This window comes from Staurois parvus, unplaced genomic scaffold, assembly GCF_062004578.1.
Source record: "Staurois parvus isolate SC_StPar_1 unplaced genomic scaffold, SC_StPar_1.0 ptg000573l, whole genome shotgun sequence".
In the NCBI taxonomy this organism is placed as follows: domain Eukaryota; kingdom Metazoa; phylum Chordata; class Amphibia; order Anura; family Ranidae; genus Staurois; species Staurois parvus.
The window spans coordinates 385764-395220 of NW_028318369.1; positions in this window are offsets into that span (position 1 = coordinate 385764).

The window sequence follows — 9457 nt, forward strand, 5'->3', positions numbered from 1 at the left end:
TCGTGTCCTCCGCGGAGTTGCAATACCTCCTGCCGCACTAAACACGCGCTCCGATGCCACGCTACTGGCCGGGCATGACAGCCTTTCAAGGGCAAATTCAGCTAGTTGGGGCCAAAGGTCAAGTTTCGTTGCCCAGTAGTCAAGGGGATTGTCTACCTCGGTTGGCAGGGTGCTGTCCAAGTAGGCCTAAGCCTGTTGTTTGAGGTCCTGCTCCAGGTCCACCTGATGCTGCTGCTGCTGCTGCGGCTGGTTAGTAGTTTCCTCACTGCGCTGGTGAAGAAAGCTACTCATCATCGACTGCAGACTGAGGCAGCCGCTGCTGGTGGAGCTGCCACTGCTCCTACCACCCCACCCCTCCCCTGCTGCCATGGCAGCGGAACACGAGCGCACAGGGCCCACAGTGTCTGAGGATGGACGTTGGCGCAGACAGGCAGAGACCAGCTGACTACATAGGTGTTTTTTATAGTACGTTATTTTGGCCTCCCTCTCAGCAGGTGTGAAAAAGGCCACCATTTTTGAACGGTAGCGAGGGTCCAACAAGGTGGACAGCCAAAAGTCATCCCTCTGTCTGATGGTTATTATTCGGCTGTCGCTACGCAAGCAACCGAGCATGCTATGGGCCATTTGTGCCAAGGAATGCGAGGGACTCCCTGCCTCCATCTCCACAGCATACTGCCACGGTGCGTCTAGGTCCTCTGTCTCCTCTTCCTCCTCCTCTACCAGATGCTCCTGCTCCTCCACTCCTGTCCGCTGAGTGGAAAAACCACCCATTTCACTCAATAATTCCTGAGCACCAATGTCCTCCTCTACCTCCTCCTCTTCTTCCAGTCCTGCCCCCACAGGGGCCATGTGGCGTTGAGATCTGTGCGCCACGTCTACCGCACCCTGACCAGCCATTGTTAACAGCATTTGTTCCAGGACGTGCAACAGAGGAATGACGTCGTTCATCCCATAGTCCTGCCGACTCACGAATAGCGTGGCCTCCTCAAAGGGCCTGAGCAAGCGCAGGTGTCACGCATGAGCTGCCAATGGCTGACATCTAAGTTACACAGGGAGTACCTTTATCTGCTTTTAACATCAGGAAATCTGTGATGGCCTTTTGCTGTTCGTAAAGGCGGTCTAACATATGTAGGGTTGAATTCCACCTTGTTGCAACGTCACAGCATGAGGAGTCGGTATAGGGGCCCATGGCAGATTAGGGGCCTGGCAGCAGTTATGGGAGGCCCATAATCTGCCAGCACCCTATGACAAAAAATGGAACACACCAGCAGTGTGAGGAGACCTGAAAGTGGCACATGGCAGAGTGTGGCGATGGAGACAGCAGCAATGGGAGGCCGTACAGGGACCCATGAGAGACTCTGGACCTGGCAGCAGCATGAGGAGGCGGTATATAGGGGCCTACGGCAGATTAGGGGCCTGGCAGCAGCTATAGGAGGCCCGTAATCTGCCAGCACCCTATGTCAAAAAATTCAACACACCAGCAGTGTGTGAGGAGACCTGAAAGTGGCACATGGCAGAGTGTGGCGATGGAGACAGCAGCAATGGGAGGCCGTACAGGGACCCATGACAGACTCTGGACTTGGCAGCAGCATGAGGAGGCGGTATATAGGGGCTTATGGCAGATTAGGGGCCTGGCAGCAGCTATAGGAGGCCCGTAATCTGCCAGCACCCTATGTCAAAAAATTCAACACACCAGCAGTGTGAGGAGACCTGAAAGTGGCACATGGCAGAGTGTGGCGATGGAGACAGCAGCAATGGGAGGCCGTACAGGGACCCATGACAGACTCTGAACTTGGCAGCAGCATGAGGAGGCGTTATATAGGGGCCCATGGCAGATTAGGGGCCTGGCAGCAGCTATGTGAGGCCCGTAATCTGCCTGCACCCTATGTCAAAAAATTTAACACACCAGCAGTGTGAAGAGACCTGAAAGTGGCACATGGCAGCAGAGTGTGGCGATGGAGACAGCAGCAATGGGAGGCCGTACAGGGACCATGACAGACTCTGGACTTGGCAGCAGCATGAGGAGGCGGTATATAGGGGCCCATGGCAGATTAGGGGCCTGGCAGCAGCTATGTGAGGCCCGTTATCTTGCAGCACCCTATGTCAAAAAATTTAACACACCAGCAGTGTGAAGAGACCTGAAAGTGGCACATGGCAGCAGAGTGTGGCGATGGAGACAGCAGCAATGGGAGGCCGTACAGGGACCCATGAGAGACTCTGGACCTGGCAGCAGCAGGAGGAGGCGGTATATAGGGGCCCATGGCAGATTAGGGGCCTGGCAGCAGCTATGTGAGGCCCGTAATCTGCCTGCACCCTATGTCAAAAAATTTAACACACCAGCAGTGTGAAGAGACCTGAAAGTGGCACATGGCAGCAGAGTGTGGCGATGGAGACAGCAGCAATGGGAGGCCGTACAGGGACCATGACAGACTCTGGACTTGGCAGCAGCATGAGGAGGCGGTATATAGGGGCCCATGGCAGATTAGGGGCCTGGCAGCAGCTATGTGAGGCCCGTTATCTTGCAGCACCCTATGTCAAAAAATTTAACACACCAGCAGTGTGAAGAGACCTGAAAGTGGCACATGGCAGCAGAGTGTGGCGATGGAGACAGCAGCAATGGGAGGCCGTACAGGGACCCATGAGAGACTCTGGACCTGGCAGCAGCAGGAGGAGGCGGTATATAGGGGCCCATGGCAGATTAGGGGCCTGGCAGCAGCTATGTGAGGCCCGTAATCTGCCTGCACCCTATGTCAAAAAATTTAACACACCAGCAGTGTGAAGAGACCTGAAAGTGGCACATGGCAGCAGAGTGTGGCGATGGAGACAGCAGCAATGGGAGGCCGTACAGGGACCCATGAGAGACTCTAGACTTGGCAGCAGCATGAGGAGGCGGTATATAGGGGCCCATGGCAGATTAGGGGCCTGGCAGCAGCTATGTGAGGCCCGTAATCTGCCTGCACCCTATGTCAAAAAATTAAACACACCAGCAGTGTGAAGAGACCTGAAAGTGGCACATGGCATGAGAGACTCTGGACCTGGCAGCAGCAGGAGGAGGTGGTATATAGGGGCCCATGGCAGATTAGGGGCCTGGCAGCAGCTATGTGAGGCCCGTAATCTGCCTGCACCCTATGTCAAAAAATTTAACACACCAGCAGTGTGAAGAGACCTGAAAGTGGCACATGGCAGCAGAGTGTGGCGATGGAGACAGCAGCAATGGGAGGCCGTACAGGGACCATGACAGACTCTGGACTTGGCAGCAGCATGAGGAGGCGGTATATAGGGGCCCATGGCAGATTAGGGGCCTGGCAGCAGCTATGTGAGGCCCGTTATCTTGCAGCACCCTATGTCAAAAAATTTAACACACCAGCAGTGTGAAGAGACCTGAAAGTGGCACATGGCAGCAGAGTGTGGCGATGGAGACAGCAGCAATGGGAGGCCGTACAGGGACCATGACAGACTCTGGACTTGGCAGCAGCATGAGGAGGCGGTATATAGGGGCCCATGGCAGATTAGGGGCCTGGCAGCAGCTATGTGAGGCCCGTTATCTTGCAGCACCCTATGTCAAAAAATTTAACACACCAGCAGTGTGAAGAGACCTGAAAGTGGCACATGGCAGCAGAGTGTGGCGATGGAGACAGCAGCAATGGGAGGCCGTACAGGGACCCATGAGAGACTCTGGACCTGGCAGCAGCAGGAGGAGGCGGTATATAGGGGCCCATGGCAGATTAGGGGCCTGGCAGCAGCTATGTGAGGCCCGTAATCTGCCTGCACCCTATGTCAAAAAATTAAACACACCAGCAGTGTGAAGAGACCTGAAAGTGGCACATGGCATGAGAGACTCTGGACCTGGCAGCAGCAGGAGGAGGTGGTATATAGGGGCCCATGGCAGATTAGGGGCCTGGCAGCAGCTATGTGAGGCCCGTAATCTGCCTGCACCCTATGTCAAAAAATTTAACACACCAGCAGTGTGAAGAGACCTGAAAGTGGCACATGGCAGCAGAGTGTGGCGATGGAGACAGCAGCAATGGGAGGCCGTACAGGGACCATGACAGACTCTGGACTTGGCAGCAGCATGAGGAGGCGGTATATAGGGGCCCATGGCAGATTAGGGGCCTGGCAGCAGCTATGTGAGGCCCGTTATCTTGCAGCACCCTATGTCAAAAAATTTAACACACCAGCAGTGTGAAGAGACCTGAAAGTGGCACATGGCAGCAGAGTGTGGCGATGGAGACAGCAGCAATGGGAGGCCGTACAGGGACCATGACAGACTCTGGACTTGGCAGCAGCATGAGGAGGCGGTATATAGGGGCCCATGGCAGATTAGGGGCCTGGCAGCAGCTATGTGAGGCCCGTTATCTTGCAGCACCCTATGTCAAAAAATTTAACACACCAGCAGTGTGAAGAGACCTGAAAGTGGCACATGGCAGCAGAGTGTGGCGATGGAGACAGCAGCAATGGGAGGCCGTACAGGGACCCATGAGAGACTCTGGACCTGGCAGCAGCAGGAGGAGGCGGTATATAGGGGCCCATGGCAGATTAGGGGCCTGGCAGCAGCTATGTGAGGCCCGTAATCTGCCTGCACCCTATGTCAAAAAATTAAACACACCAGCAGTGTGAAGAGACCTGAAAGTGGCACATGGCAGCAGAGTGTGGCGATGGAGACAGCAGCAATGGGAGGCCGTACAGGGACCCATGACAGACTCTGAACTTGGCAGCAGCATGAGGAGGCGGTATATAGGGGCCCATGGCAGATTAGGGGCCTGGCAGCAGCTATAGGAGGCCCGTAATCTGCCAGCACCCTATGTCAAAAAATTTAACACACCAGCAGTGTGAAGAGACCTGAAAGTGGCACATGGCAGCAGAGTGTGGCGATGGAGACAGCAGCAATGGGAGGCCGTACAGGGACCCATGAGAGACTCTGGACCTGGCAGCAGCAGGAGGAGGCGGTATATAGGGGCCCATGGCAGATTAGGGGCCTGGCAGCAGCTATGTGAGGCCCGTAATCTGCCTGCACCCTATGTCAAAAAATTTAACACACCAGCAGTGTGAAGAGACCTGAAAGTGGCACATGGCATGAGAGACTCTGGACCTGGCAGCAGCAGGAGGAGGCGGTATAGGGGCCCATGGCTGATTAGGGGCCTGGCAGCAGCTATGTGAGGCCCGTTATCTTGCAGCACCCTATGTCAAAAAATTTAACACACCAGCAGTGTGAAGAGACCTGAAAGTGGCACATGGCAGCAGAGTGTGGCGATGGAGACAGCAGCAATGGGAGGCCGTACAGGGACCATGACAGACTCTGGACTTGGCAGCAGCATGAGGAGGCGGTATATAGGGGCCCATGGCAGATTAGGGGCCTGGCAGCAGCTATGTGAGGCCCGTTATCTTGCAGCACCCTATGTCAAAAAATTTAACACACCAGCAGTGTGAAGAGACCTGAAAGTGGCACATGGCAGCAGAGTGTGGCGATGGAGACAGCAGCAATGGGAGGCCGTACAGGGACCCATGAGAGACTCTAGACTTGGCAGCAGCATGAGGAGGCGGTATATAGGGGCCCATGGCAGATTAGGGGCCTGGCAGCAGCTATGTGAGGCCCGTAATCTGCCTGCACCCTATGTCAAAAAATTAAACACACCAGCAGTGTGAAGAGACCTGAAAGTGGCACATGGCATGAGAGACTCTGGACCTGGCAGCAGCAGGAGGAGGTGGTATATAGGGGCCCATGGCAGATTAGGGGCCTGGCAGCAGCTATGTGAGGCCCGTAATCTGCCTGCACCCTATGTCAAAAAATTTAACACACCAGCAGTGTGAAGAGACCTGAAAGTGGCACATGGCAGCAGAGTGTGGCGATGGAGACAGCAGCAATGGGAGGCCGTACAGGGACCATGACAGACTCTGGACTTGGCAGCAGCATGAGGAGGCGGTATATAGGGGCCCATGGCAGATTAGGGGCCTGGCAGCAGCTATAGGAGGCCCGTAATCTGCCAGCACCCTATGTCAAAAAATTTAACACACCAGCAGTGTGAAGAGACCTGAAAGTGGCACATGGCAGCAGAGTGTGGCGATGGAGACAGCAGCAATGGGAGGCCGTACAGGGACCCATGAGAGACTCTGGACCTGGCAGCAGCAGGAGGAGGCGGTATATAGGGGCCCATGGCAGATTAGGGGCCTGGCAGCAGCTATGTGAGGCCCGTAATCTGCCTGCACCCTATGTCAAAAAATTTAACACACCAGCAGTGTGAAGAGACCTGAAAGTGGCACATGGCATGAGAGACTCTGGACCTGGCAGCAGCAGGAGGAGGCGGTATAGGGGCCCATGGCTGATTAGGGGCCTGGCAGCAGCTATGTGAGGCCCGTTATCTTGCAGCACCCTATGTCAAAAAATTTAACACACCAGCAGTGTGAAGAGACCTGAAAGTGGCACATGGCAGCAGAGTGTGGCGATGGAGACAGCAGCAATGGGAGGCCGTACAGGGACCCATGAGAGACTCTGGACCTGGCAGCAGCAGGAGGAGGCGGTATATAGGGGCCCATGGCAGATTAGGGGCCTGGCAGCAGCTATGTGAGGCCCGTAATCTGCCTGCACCCTATGTCAAAAAATTTAACACACCAGCAGTGTGAAGAGACCTGAAAGTGGCACATGGCATGAGAGACTCTGGACCTGGCAGCAGCAGGAGGAGGCGGTATAGGGGCCCATGGCTGATTAGGGGCCTGGCAGCAGCTATGTGAGGCCCGTTATCTTGCAGCACCCTATGTCAAAAAATTTAACACACCAGCAGTGTGAAGAGACCTGAAAGTGGCACATGGCAGCAGAGTGTGGCGATGGAGACAGCAGCAATGGGAGGCCGTACAGGGACCATGACAGACTCTGGACTTGGCAGCAGCATGAGGAGGCGGTATATAGGGGCCCATGGCAGATTAGGGGCCTGGCAGCAGCTATGTGAGGCCCGTTATCTTGCAGCACCCTATGTCAAAAAATTTAACACACCAGCAGTGTGAAGAGACCTGAAAGTGGCACATGGCAGCAGAGTGTGGCGATGGAGACAGCAGCAATGGGAGGCCGTACAGGGACCCATGAGAGACTCTAGACTTGGCAGCAGCATGAGGAGGCGGTATATAGGGGCCCATGGCAGATTAGGGGCCTGGCAGCAGCTATGTGAGGCCCGTAATCTGCCTGCACCCTATGTCAAAAAATTAAACACACCAGCAGTGTGAAGAGACCTGAAAGTGGCACATGGCATGAGAGACTCTGGACCTGGCAGCAGCAGGAGGAGGTGGTATATAGGGGCCCATGGCAGATTAGGGGCCTGGCAGCAGCTATGTGAGGCCCGTAATCTGCCTGCACCCTATGTCAAAAAATTTAACACACCAGCAGTGTGAAGAGACCTGAAAGTGGCACATGGCAGCAGAGTGTGGCGATGGAGACAGCAGCAATGGGAGGCCGTACAGGGACCATGACAGACTCTGGACTTGGCAGCAGCATGAGGAGGCGGTATATAGGGGCCCATGGCAGATTAGGGGCCTGGCAGCAGCTATGTGAGGCCCGTTATCTTGCAGCACCCTATGTCAAAAAATTTAACACACCAGCAGTGTGAAGAGACCTGAAAGTGGCACATGGCAGCAGAGTGTGGCGATGGAGACAGCAGCAATGGGAGGCCGTACAGGGACCCATGAGAGACTCTGGACCTGGCAGCAGCAGGAGGAGGCGGTATATAGGGGCCCATGGCAGATTAGGGGCCTGGCAGCAGCTATGTGAGGCCCGTAATCTGCCTGCACCCTATGTCAAAAAATTTAACACACCAGCAGTGTGAAGAGACCTGAAAGTGGCACATGGCAGCAGAGTGTGGCGATGGAGACAGCAGCAATGGGAGGCCGTACAGGGACCATGACAGACTCTGGACTTGGCAGCAGCATGAGGAGGCGGTATATAGGGGCCCATGGCAGATTAGGGGCCTGGCAGCAGCTATGTGAGGCCCGTTATCTTGCAGCACCCTATGTCAAAAAATTTAACACACCAGCAGTGTGAAGAGACCTGAAAGTGGCACATGGCAGCAGAGTGTGGCGATGGAGACAGCAGCAATGGGAGGCCGTACAGGGACCCATGAGAGACTCTGGACCTGGCAGCAGCAGGAGGAGGCGGTATATAGGGGCCCATGGCAGATTAGGGGCCTGGCAGCAGCTATGTGAGGCCCGTAATCTGCCTGCACCCTATGTCAAAAAATTAAACACACCAGCAGTGTGAAGAGACCTGAAAGTGGCACATGGCATGAGAGACTCTGGACCTGGCAGCAGCAGGAGGAGGTGGTATATAGGGGCCCATGGCAGATTAGGGGCCTGGCAGCAGCTATGTGAGGCCCGTAATCTGCCTGCACCCTATGTCAAAAAATTTAACACACCAGCAGTGTGAAGAGACCTGAAAGTGGCACATGGCAGCAGAGTGTGGCGATGGAGACAGCAGCAATGGGAGGCCGTACAGGGACCATGACAGACTCTGGACTTGGCAGCAGCATGAGGAGGCGGTATATAGGGGCCCATGGCAGATTAGGGGCCTGGCAGCAGCTATGTGAGGCCCGTAATCTGCCTGCACCCTATGTCAAAAAATTTAACACACCAGCAGTGTGAAGAGACCTGAAAGTGGCACATGGCAGCAGAGTGTGGCGATGGAGACAGCAGCAATGGGAGGCCGTACAGGGACCCATGAGAGACTCTAGACTTGGCAGCAGCATGAGGAGGCGGTATATAGGGGCCCATGGCAGATTAGGGGCCTGGCAGCAGCTATGTGAGGCCCGTAATCTGCCTGCACCCTATGTCAAAAAATTAAACACACCAGCAGTGTGAAGAGACCTGAAAGTGGCACATGGCATGAGAGACTCTGGACCTGGCAGCAGCAGGAGGAGGTGGTATATAGGGGCCCATGGCAGATTAGGGGCCTGGCAGCAGCTATGTGAGGCCCGTAATCTGCCTGCACCCTATGTCAAAAAATTTAACACACCAGCAGTGTGAAGAGACCTGAAAGTGGCACATGGCAGCAGAGTGTGGCGATGGAGACAGCAGCAATGGGAGGCCGTACAGGGACCATGACAGACTCTGGACTTGGCAGCAGCATGAGGAGGCGGTATATAGGGGCCCATGGCAGATTAGGGGCCTGGCAGCAGCTATGTGAGGCCCGTTATCTTGCAGCACCCTATGTCAAAAAATTTAACACACCAGCAGTGTGAAGAGACCTGAAAGTGGCACATGGCAGCAGAGTGTGGCGATGGAGACAGCAGCAATGGGAGGCCGTACAGGGACCCATGAGAGACTCTGGACCTGGCAGCAGCAGGAGGAGGCGGTATATAGGGGCCCATGGCAGATTAGGGGCCTGGCAGCAGCTATGTGAGGCCCGTAATCTGCCTGCACCCTATGTCAAAAAATTTAACACACCAGCAGTGTGAAGAGACCTGAAAGTGGCACATGGCAG